We start from the raw sequence: 11,644 nt of genomic DNA, 5'->3' as shown, positions 1-11,644 counted from the left end.
TCGATCAGGCGTCGAGCGCCGGTTACCGTCGAATACGGAATAGGCTCACACGAACCGAGGGGCGTCGAGCGCAAGGACGCCGCCCGCCGCCTGACGCGCGCACGCGGGCCGGAGCATTAAATGCGCCCGATGCTTGCCCACCTAACACACAGGTCACGGGAAGCGTGATAGGGAACAGGCTTCCGTCCCATCGATCTTTTTGCAGCCTTCCCGCCGAACGACCCAGGGCACGACAGGGTGCGGGAAACAAGGATGGGACGTCTAATCGGGACCCCCTCGAGACGTCTAAAGTCAGCGTTCCGGATATCGGCACAATGTACGACATCTGACCCTCGACCAGACAGAGATCCTTCCAGGGGACGGGTTGGGCGTCGACTGGCTACATCCCAACCACTCCGCCGGATTTGCCGCCGGATCGTACAAGCGTGCATCCGTCGAACCAATCCAAGACGGCGCGCAGAGCAGAATGCAGGGGCACGCGTAATCATCACCAGGATATTAAGACGGGACGGCTCGAGGCCATGCCGGTACGGAAGCCTCGAGTAGGTCAGCGCTCCATACTGCTATCGACTTCTATTCTGACGCCTATACATGTACCTTGGGTCTCTCCTTGGAACTATAAAAGGAGGGACTCAGGAATAGAATAGCAAGGGACATCACGACACAAGACCACGCTCATACGTAGTAGAGCTCCACACTTCATACCACGCTTGTATTCGCCCCTGTACAAGCACTTAGAATACAAACTCTCCTCCCCCCGCTAGACGTAGGGCCTTCTCTTGCCCGAACCAGGATAAATCCCTGTGTCTTCTTACATCACCATCTGGGAAAGGGAGCACGCATACAAATTTACTCGTTGGTGTGACCCCCCGTGGGGAAAACACCGACAGTTGGCGCGCCAGGTAGGGGTCCTGCGTGTTTTTCATCGATTTCCCACTCCTTTCCAGATGGCTACTCTCGCCTCGCCGATTCCGCGCTCCACGGTGATTTGGTTCGGGAGTCTCGAGTTCATGTCTATGGGCTCCGGTTACGACATGATCTTGCTCTCAGTCAGAGGACCAGGAGGAGCCTGCGTTCCGCCAGCACGATCGGGGGCCCCGAGACGTCCACACCACCACGCCTCCCCGCCTAAGAAGAGGCGCGGACAGCATCACCGCGGCCCCTCCGCCTCATCACGACCAACAACTCGTGCAAGGCAGGAAGCGGGCCACAGGTCGGCAGCGCCGTGCGACGGGGCATCAAGCGCGACGGCTCAGCACCGCACAACGACGGGAGGGGACGCGTCTCGCGCGTTCTCCCCCACCGCTGCTAGGCTACTTCCACACGGGTTGTTCGCTCCGAGAACGGCACTGCCATTCGGATTGGACAACGCCGCGGCGTCGCTCGCCAGGGCGATATGCCCAAACGCCCAGATGAACGTAGAAAGACTAACGGTCCTCCCGCGCAGCTCTGGCGCTCGGCGGCCGGCGCCCGAGCAGCCGGACCTTTCCCAGGTACGAGGCCTCCGTCGTCTAGGCCCTGGACGATACACGATCACCTCCCTCAGACAGCGATTGCTGGAGGAGGGACGTGAGTGTTTCTACGCCGCCAAACCAGACTCCGACTCTGAGACTGATAGCTACGACCCTACGAGGGAATGCTATCACGTCGACGGGGCGGTAGAAACTACCGACGAGACACAGGATGCTGCTGCGGGCGGTCGAGCCCCCGTGGCACGAGAAGACCCCAGGACGCCTGGGAACGACGGACAGGTCAACCCCCCTCCACAGGAAGACCGAAAAGCGCAGCTCGCGCAGCTGTGGGAGCTCAAGATGAAGCTCGACAAAGACCGCGAGCACCTCGTCCTGCTCGAGCAAATCCTTGAGCAAGACCTGCCCTACCCACCGGGCGGGAGTGTCTGCAGACGCGCTCGAGAGGTACATCGACAGATCATCGGTGACGCAGAGCCAGAGCAACCTATCAGCCGTTTCCCTCGAGCAGGCCAGAACGTAGTGGCAGCAACGATGCTACTGCGTAACATGCCAGAGCCATCGAACTCCCAGGCTCAACGCATTCGAGATGAGGTACAGACATTGCTCCAGGTGGCGGCGGTTCAACAAGCCGAAAGCTCAGCTTCTCGACGGCGAGGGGCTGCCACTGAGAAGCGCGACGAGCAGCCTCAAAACGAAAAGGAGGTGTCAGTCCATCAGCAACCTCCACCTCGAGGTAGAAAGACCGCCCTCATCCTCCCCGTCGACAACCAGCGTCGACACGACGCACGGCACGACATCGAGGAGAATCGACGCCGCCGGTACGGGGACGCGGAAGAGCGCGGTTACAGCGCACATCGCGGTGGCAGGTACGACAGCGACGAAGATCGGGTGGCCCCCGAGCCACCGGGCCCACAGGTTTTCAGCAGGGCGATCCGCAGCACGCCCCTGCCCAGCCCATTTCGACCCCCAACCAGCATCGCGAAATACAACGGCGAAACCAAACCGGAATTGTGGTTAGCCGACTTTAGGCTGGCCTGTTAGTTGGGGGGAGCTCGAGGAGACGATCGAGCTATCATCAGGCAACTCCCGCTTTTCCTCTCCGACACCGCCCGTCGATGGCTCGAGGAACTCCCCGCTGATCAGATCCACAACTGGGTTGATCTGGTCAGAGTCTTCGAGGGTAACTTCAAAGGGACCTACATACGGCCTGGGAACTCGTGGGACCTCAGCAAGTGCAAACAGAAGTCAGGAGAAACTCTTCGAGAGTATGCTCGATGCTTCTCGAAGCAGCGCACTGAGCTGCCGCACATCCCTGACCACGACGTCATCTTGGCGTTCGTCTCGGGCACTACCAGTCGAGACTTGGTGCGGGAATTAGGTCGCAATTGACCTCAGACCGTCGACGAGCTGATGGATATAGTAGCCAACTATGCGGCAGGGGAGGAGGCAGTCGGCGCCTTCTTCGGCTCTGAAGGGAGAAAAGGCAAGCAGCCCGTCGATGAAGATGGGACCCCCAGTCGAGGCCTCAAGAAAAATAAAAAGAAGCAGAAAGAACGGCGGTTCCACCGGGAGGATTCCGATGACAACCTTGTCGCCGCCATGGATCGAAAGAAACCTCGAGGCCCTCCAGATGGAGGCATCTTCGACAAGATGCTGGAGGAGCCGTGCCCTTACCATAAGGGGGGCGCCAACCACAAGCTCAAGGACTGTCGCATGTTGAAAAAACATTTCGACGGTCTGGGGTTCAAGAAAGATGTGCGTGACGACTCCAAGAAAGAGAAGGGTGGCAATAAGGAGGACGACAAAGATGACGACGGCTTCCCTGCCGTCCACGACTGCTACATGATTTATGGCGGGCCCTCGACTCAGTTGACCACGAGGCAGCGCAAAAGGGAGCGTCGAGAGGTCTTCGCGGCAAGAATGGCGGTGCCCCAGTACCTTAGCTGGTCAAGCACACCTATCACTTTCGACCAAGAAGACCACCCCGACAAGGTAGTCGCCCCAGGCGTCTACCCGCTTGTCGTCGACCCCATCATCATCAACACCCGGCTCTCAAAGGTGCTGATGGACGGTGGCAGTAGCCTCAACATCATCTACCTCGAGACCCTCGACCTCCTCGGCATAGATAGAGGGAAGCTCCAACCAAGCGCCGGCGGCTTCCATGGCGTCGTGCCAGGGAAAAAGGCGCTGCCAGTAGGACGAATTGACTTACCCGTCTGCTTTGGCACGGCGGCCAACTTCAGGAAGGAGACCCTCACCTTTGAGGTCGTCGGATTCCGAGGCACGTACCACGCCATCATCGGGCGCCCGGGCTACGCCAAGTTCATGGCTATACCCAACTATACCTACTTGAAGCTGAAGATGCCAGGACCCAAAGGCGTCATCACTGTCAGTTCTTCTTTCGAGCACGCGTACGAGTGCGATGTCGAGTGCGTCGAGCACGGGGAGGCGGTCGAGAACTCCACCGAGCTCGTCGCGAAACTCGAGGCCCTGGCCGCTGAGGCTCCAGAGCCTAAGCGCCACACGGGCAGCTTCGAGGCGGCAGAAGGAACCAAGAAGATCCCGCTCGACCCCAACAACTCCGACGGCAAGGTGCTGACGATCAGCGCCGACCTCGACCCCAAATAGGAAGTTGTGCTCGTCGACTTTCTCCGTGCAAATGCCGACATGTTTGCATGGAGTCCCTCGGACATGCCAGGCATACCGAGGGAAGTCGCCGAGCACTCCTTGGAGATTCGAGCCGGTTCCAAGCCAGTGAAGCAGCGGTTGCGCTGATTCGACGAGGAGAAGCGCAAGGTCATTGGCGAGGAAGTCCAGAAGCTTTTGACGGCCAGATTCATCAAGGAGGTTCATCATCCCGACTGGTTAGCAAACCCTGTATTAGTTAAGAAAAAGAATGGGAAAATGAGGATGTGTGTCGATTATACTAGTCTAAATAAAGCATGTCCAAAAGTTCCTTTTCCATTGCCACGTATTGATCAGATTGTCGATTCTACCGCGGGATGTGAAACCCTTTCTTTTCTTGATGCATATTCTGGTTACCACCAAATAAAAATGAAAGAGTCCGACCAGCTCGCGACCTCTTTCATCACCCCTTTTGGGATGTATTGCTACGTGACCATGCCATTTGGGCTTCGAAACGCGGGAGCCACGTACCAACATTGCATGCTCCACGTATTTGGCGAACACATAGGGTCGACGGTCGAGGCCTACGTCGACGACATTGTTGTCAAATCAAAGCGGCGAGGAGACCTGATCCAGGACCTCGAGATCGCTTTTAGCTGCTTACGCACCAACCGGATCAAGCTCAATCCCGAGAAATGTGTTTTCGTTGTGCCTCGAGGCATGCTCCTAGGCTACATCGTCTCGCAGCGCGGCATCGAGGCCAACCCCGAGAAAGTCTCGGCCATCACAAGAATGGGGCCGATCCGAGACATCAAGGGCGTGCAGAGAGTCACGGGATGCCTTGCGGCTCTGAGCCGTTTCATCTCGAGACTAGGAGAAAAGGCGCTACCATTGTATCGACTCCTGAAGAAGGTCGAGCGCTTTTCTTGGACCCCCGAGGCCGAGAAAGCGCTCGAAAGACTGAAGAAGACGCTGACCTCGGCGCCAGTCCTAGTTCCGCCTCAACCTGCAGAGCCGCTACTCCTCTACATCGCATCAACTACCCAGGTCGTCAGTGCGGCAGTGGTAGTTGAAAGACAGGAGGAGGGTCATGCGTTGCCGGTCCAAAGGCCAGTCTATTTCGTCAGCGAGGTGCTTTCGGAGACCAAGGCGCGTTACCCCCAAATCCAGAAGCTGATCTACGCCGTAATCCTCGCTCGCCGCAAGCTGCAGCATTACTTCCTTGGTCACCCCATCACAGTGGTTTCGTCTTTCCCTTTGGGTGAGATAATCCAGAGCAAGGAGGCCACGGGAAGAATAGCTAAGTGGTCGGTCGAGCTCATGAGTGAGACTCTCACTTATGCACCTCAGAAGGCCATCAAATCGCAAGCCCTGGTAGACTTCGTCGCGGAATGGACGGACTCCCAGCTTCCCCCGACTCAGGTCCAGGCGGAGTTGTGGACAATGTATTTCGACGGGTCACTCATGAAAACTGGGGCCGGGGCCGGCCTACTGTTCATCTCACCCTTGGGCGTCCACATGAGGTATGTAATCAGGATTCATTTTGCCGCATCTAACAACGTCGCAGAATATGAGGCCCTCGTCAATGGTCTCAAGATCGCTATCGAGTTAGGAGTCCGACGCCTCGACGTCCGAGGTGACTCCCAACTCGTCATCGACCAAGTAATGAAAACCTCGAGCTGCCACGACCCGAAAATGGAAGCGTACTGCAAAGAAGTCCATCGATTCGAGGACAAATTCTATGGTATTGAGCTTGTCCATGTCGCCCGACGCTACAATGAGGCAGCCGACGAACTCGCCAAGATCGCATCGACTCGAGGCACGGTGCCACCTAACGCGTTCTCGAGAGATCTCTACGAGCCATCCGTCGACTTAGGCTCGGGGGCTGGCGTCGACGCAGCTCCTGCCCAGCCAACCAACACCGTCGACACACTCTTGATGGCGGCTGAAGTGATGGAGGTAGAATGACAGCCTGGTCGACCGTTCGACTGGCGCACACCATACCTCGACTGCCTAATCCACGGCGAGCTGCCAGAAGATCGGTCAGAGGCCCGTCGCATCGCTCGACGGGTCAAGTCATATGTGATATATGGCGAAGACAACGAGCTATATCGACGAAGCCCGACGGGGGTCTTACAGCGTTGCATCACCGTGGAAGAAGGTCGAAAACTCCTTGAAGACCTACACTCGGGGGCTTGCGGCCACCATGCTGCTCCACGGACCCTCGTGGGAAACGCTTTTCGACAGGGTTTCTACTGGCCGACGGCCGTGGCAGATGCCATCGAGCTCGTGCGCACGTGTCACGGGTGCCAGTTTTACGCCAAGCAGACGCACCTGCCCGCCCACGCTCTTCAGATGATCCCCATCACCTGGCCGTTTGCAGTTTGGGGCTCGATTTGGTAGGACCTCTACAAAAGACGAAAGGAGGGTACACCCACTTGTTGGTGGCCATTGACAAATTCTCCAAATGGATCGAGGCTCGACCCATCACCAACATCCGCTCCGAACAGGCCGACCTTTTCTTCACCGACATAATCCATCGATTTGGGATTCCCAACGTCATCATCACCGACAACGGCACTCAGTTCACCGGCAAAAAGTTCTTGGACTTCTGCGATCAGCATCACATCCGTGTGAACTGGTCTGCAGTAGCCCACCCTCGAACCAACGGCCAGGTCGAGCGTGCCAACGGTATGATTTTGCAAGGACTCAAGCCAAGGATCTACAATCGTTTGAAGAAATTCGGCAAGAAATGGGTCGAGGAGCTTTCCTCGGTCCTATGGAGTCTAAGGACAACGCCAAGCAGGGCCACGAAGTACACCCCATTCTTCATGGTCTACGGCTCCGAGGCTGTCCTCCCCACAGACCTCGAGTATGGGTCACCTCGACTCAAGGCGTATAATGAGCAATCCAATAAGGAGACTCAAGAAAACGCGGTCGACCAACTCGAGGAGGCTCGAGACATGGCCCTCCTCAACTCTGCCAGATACCAGCAAAAACTTCAACTCTACCACGACAAGCACGTGCGCAAGAGGGACCTCAACGTGGGCGACCTTGTCCTACGACGCCGGCAAAGCAATCAAGGACGCCACAAGCTGACTCCGCCTTGGGAAGGCCCGTACATGGTGGCCGAGGTCCTGAAGCCGGGAACGTACAAGTTGGCGGACGAAAAGGGGGCAATCTTCACCAACGCATGGAACATCGAACAGCTACGTCGATTCTACCCCTAGAAGTCCTAAACTTACGTTCCTACATTTTGTACCAAGACTTTGTAAACGAACGCATGAATAAATAAAGTCTTTCCCTCGAGCGACTTCTTTTTGTGCCAAAAAAAGCTACAAGTCATAGTCTCGACGTTAAAAGGGGATGCCGACCATGACCCATCATAGTCAACACCCCCTCGGGGGCTACCAGGGGGACGACCCCCCCCAAGCGTCGACAAAGCCAAGAAACTTTCTTTTCCTATTTAGTAAACCTTGCGCGTTTCGAGTAGCAGAGGCGCCTCGAGCCCCTCAAAGGCCGAGGGACAACGAGCCAGAGAACTCCTACGCCCCCGGGCTTCGGAAACTCTACTCACTTCCTCACCATTGAGGTGATCGAGGTTGTTTGTGACGAAAGATCGAGCAGGGGGTACAAACGTAGGAACAAAGAGAAATAAAAGGACCTCGAGTGGAAAGACAAATAAGCATTTAACAATTACAAAAAGACACTGTATCACTTAGCAACAGAATTAATAAAATATCATACAAGGGGCCCCAGGCGCCCTGAGCAAGCTCGCAGGCCTCAGTCCGCGGCACGATCCTCACCGCCCTCGCCTCCGCCTAAGCTAGTCTCAGGAGGAAGCACCTCAGGCTCAAAAAGCTTAGCCAGCCTTTCCCCAGGAGCCTCCGCGTCGTCGATCAAGGCATGGAGCCTCTCCTCGTTCTCCGCGTCGGTCTTGGAGATGTCGGTGACGAAGCCGTGAGACACCACCTCCATGTCGTAGGAGAAGCCCGAGCAGACAACCGCCATCGCCCGCTTCACCCCGATGTGGAGGGCATCCCGCACCCGATCTCGCAGCGTCGCGCCTATGTAGCACAGCTGGTCAACCAGGGCGTCACCTTGAGCGCCCTCCCTCGACTCATCCATGGGCTCGACCTCCCAAGAGGTCGAGAGATCACTTATCGCCATCCGAACTCGACGGTTCAAAGCAACCTCCACCTCGAGCTGAGCCTTGGCGTTGCGAGCCTCGGCTTGGGCGGCCAGGAGTTTGTCCTTGAGCCCTGCAAAGGCCAATACAAGAGACCTTAGGAAAAACCAAGCACACCCCAAAAAAAGAAATCTGATAGAGGAAACATACCGCGTACGGTCTCCTCTAGGGCCGTGTTCTCGCCGACCAGCCTGGTGTTGGCCCTCTCGATCTCTTTGTTGGAGCGTGCCAGCTCGGTGTTGGCAATGCGGAGATCCTCGATCGCCTTGCCAGCCTGAACAATGGCCCCACTCTTCTCCAGCAGCTCTCCCTTCAGACGCTGAACGTCGTCAGAGAGCCTGCGGGATTGAGCCTGCTCCGCCTCGAGATCTTCAAGGGCCTTCTTCTTGGTTTCCTCCGCGGCGCTCCTGGCGATCTCGCCGTTCACATGCTCCACCTTCATCCTTTGGAAGGACTCTCGAAGGGAGTCCAGGTCGGTTTTAAGAAAGCCCTTCTCCTTGTCCAGGTCTGTGATAACGCTCTTGTAGGACAGGGCCTCCTCCCGGGCTTTGGACGCGGCCTCCTCGACCGTAAGAGCCCGCTCCCGTAGCAGCATCGTCTCCTCCTCCGCCTTCTTTGAGGCCTCTCGGGCCTCGGCCAAGGCAGCCTCCCTCACCTTCTTCTCCTCCTCAAGTGCTATGAGATCCTTATAAGCTTTAAGGAGCTTTTCCTGCGACTCGAGGAGTTGATCCTTGAGGAGGGGAAGCTGCTCCTAGCCGCCTCTCGTGGCGTGTATGAAACTAGACTTGATGCGGGAGGTCTCTTTCATATCCTGCGAACCAAGGATTGAACGGTTAGAGCGCAAAACCAAAAGGCTCCACGAGGGTTGAAGATCGAAAAGCACTTACGAAATAAGCCGGGCCGAGCCCGTTGTTGATAACGTTTGAGAGGAGCCCCACCACGTGCTTCATCCAAAGGCGGAGTTCCTCGACGTGCTCCCACTTCTCTGCCTCCTTTCGATCGTCCAGAAAAATGTTAGGCTCGGATGCGGATCCGATCGGGGCACCAATGCTCCATCTCCCGGTCGGCCCGCGCCTTTATGCCACGGATGAGGTCCTCGACGGTCTCGAGAGAACCCCCATGGCGCAAGAACAGGTCGACGAGGCATGGAAACCGCCCGTCGTCATCCACCGTCTTCCAGGTCCCGTCCTTGGTCCCCGACGTCCCGATTTCATCCTCCTCGGAGGGAAAGCGGTCCTCCCATGCCCGACGCTCCCGGAGGAACCGTGGGGCGATCCCGTCCATGCCGTAGATCGTCTGCTTGATCTCGGACTCAGGGTCGGTGGGGGTGCGCATCATGCAGGCGAGCGCCACCACTCCATCCGCACGCCCCGGCTCTGCCCGGATCGCGGCGGGTGCCCCCGGGAGGAGCCACGCTGGGGTCGGGGGGCCGTACACCGGCAAATCCTCTTCTTGCTCGCCGGGCCCTTACGGCTCCGGCGGTACTGGCTGGGCCGGACCTTGGGGCGGGGGCTCGAGCAGTCCCTCCTCCTGGCCCCCCTGCTGCTGCTGCTGTTGCTCCTGCTGCTGATGCTGCTGCTCCTGCTGCTGCTGCTGTCGCTCCTGCTGCTGTAGCTGTCGCTGTTGCTGCGTCTCATGTTCCTGCGGCTGCCGCGCCGCCTCGCGCTCCCGCTGTTCATCCTCCTCTCTCTTCTTCTTCTGCTCCTCGAGGGTGCGGAGGCCGGCGGGCCAGGGAGTTGATCCCGCGACGTTGGGGGTTGGCGCTTCCTCCTCCATAGGGCGAGCGCCCCAAGACGCTTCGTTACCATCGGACGTATCGCTGATGGTGATGGGTTCCCCCTCGACCCCCAATCGAGGGGGCTCGGCGGATCCCTCTGACGCTTGCGTCTGGGGCGCCTCATCACGAGTCGGCGGCGACGGAGTAGGCGCGGGACGAGACGGAGCCCTCTCGACGCCGGCTGGAGGTTGGGAGCTGGAGGAGCCTACGAAACAAAGGGAAAGGGTCAGACGTTATGATAACCGACACGAGAACATCGCAACGCCCAGAAATAAACTACGAACCTGGTTCCTTGGAGGCGGCACCCGTTTTGAGCCTCTTTGCCATGGATGGTTGGGCCTGCTCAAGGGTCCGCTTTAGCCTGAAAAAAGGTTGGCATATGAGGAAAGGTGGAAGAATGGGAAGACAAAAACCGCAACATCAAAAAGGCTTACCCCACACGGAGAACGGCTCGCCTCCCGCCACCCCGACCAGTGGGCCTCGAGCCACCCCGCGTCAGGGCTCCAGGCCCCTCGAGGGTGGGCACTGGCCTAGGCGCGTCGGTCCCCGCTTGGCGGGCGCCGGGACTGGCGCTCCTACGGCCGGCATCTCCTTTCTCAGAGGCCGCGGCGCGACCACGAGTTAGTGGCCACGACGCCTGGGGCCTAGCCAGACCGCTCTCCCTGGGCACCGGGGGAGGGCGCGGTGCGTCCTGGCCCGCCTTGGGCGCGGGAGGGGTGTCGGCCCGGGGGCGATGAGATCCGCTCGGACCTTCCTCTGGCGCCTCCGTCCGGGGGGCGTCGACGTCACCTCGAGGCGGGCCCTCGAGAATCCGATCGAGGCGCGACGCCATCCCCTCAGAGTCGTCGCTGTCCTCGTCGTCATCGTCATCGTCGTTAGGGGATTCTTCCTCAGGCTCCCCCCTCTGCCTGGATTTGGCTCGACGCGCCTCTAATGCTTGGTGGTCGAGGTTCTTCTTCTTCTCCCCCTTCTTTGCAGAGTCCTTGGCGGACTTTAGCTTTTCGGCAGATTGGCGCCGTTTGTCACGATCGACCTCGTCCTCCTTTACCGGAGGCCTCGAGGACCGGACATCAATCCGACCCTGCCAAAACAAAGGCAGACTTAGAAAAAAGAGAGGGGAGAAAGGAAACCCAGAATCGAGGCTGCGCGCAAGAAGAAAGCGAACCAGATCGATCGAGCCTGCGTCTGGTCTCATGGGGAAGCCGTTAACGTGCTCCGACTGAAAATCACCGGCAATTGCAGCCCTGACTTGGGCCGCGACTTCGTCGTCCGCCGGAGCCTCGTTGGATATCCGACACGCCTCGAGGTCCCGAGATGAGACGCCAGGGCCCATCTCGTCCATCCTCAACGGGCGAGACATCAAAGGGAGAACTCTCCGGTGATGCACGGCCGAGAGGACGAGAGCGGCGGTCAAACCCTCCTGGCGAATCTTCTTCAGGGCGTCGAGGAGGGGGTCGAGCCGAGATTGATGAGCTTGGACGACGCCGTATGTCCAGTCCGCTGGACGCTCCATGATCAGACGGCCCGAGTAGGAAGGCAGGAGGTTGTCATCATTCCGCAGGTAAAACCACTGGGAGTCCC

The sequence above is a fragment of the Sorghum bicolor genome, chromosome 1 (assembly GCF_000003195.3).
Source record: "Sorghum bicolor cultivar BTx623 chromosome 1, Sorghum_bicolor_NCBIv3, whole genome shotgun sequence".
NCBI classification, from domain to species: Eukaryota; Viridiplantae; Streptophyta; class Magnoliopsida; order Poales; family Poaceae; genus Sorghum; species Sorghum bicolor.
The sequence above is the reverse complement of the archived record's forward strand: the minus strand, read 5'-3'. Positions refer to the sequence as shown.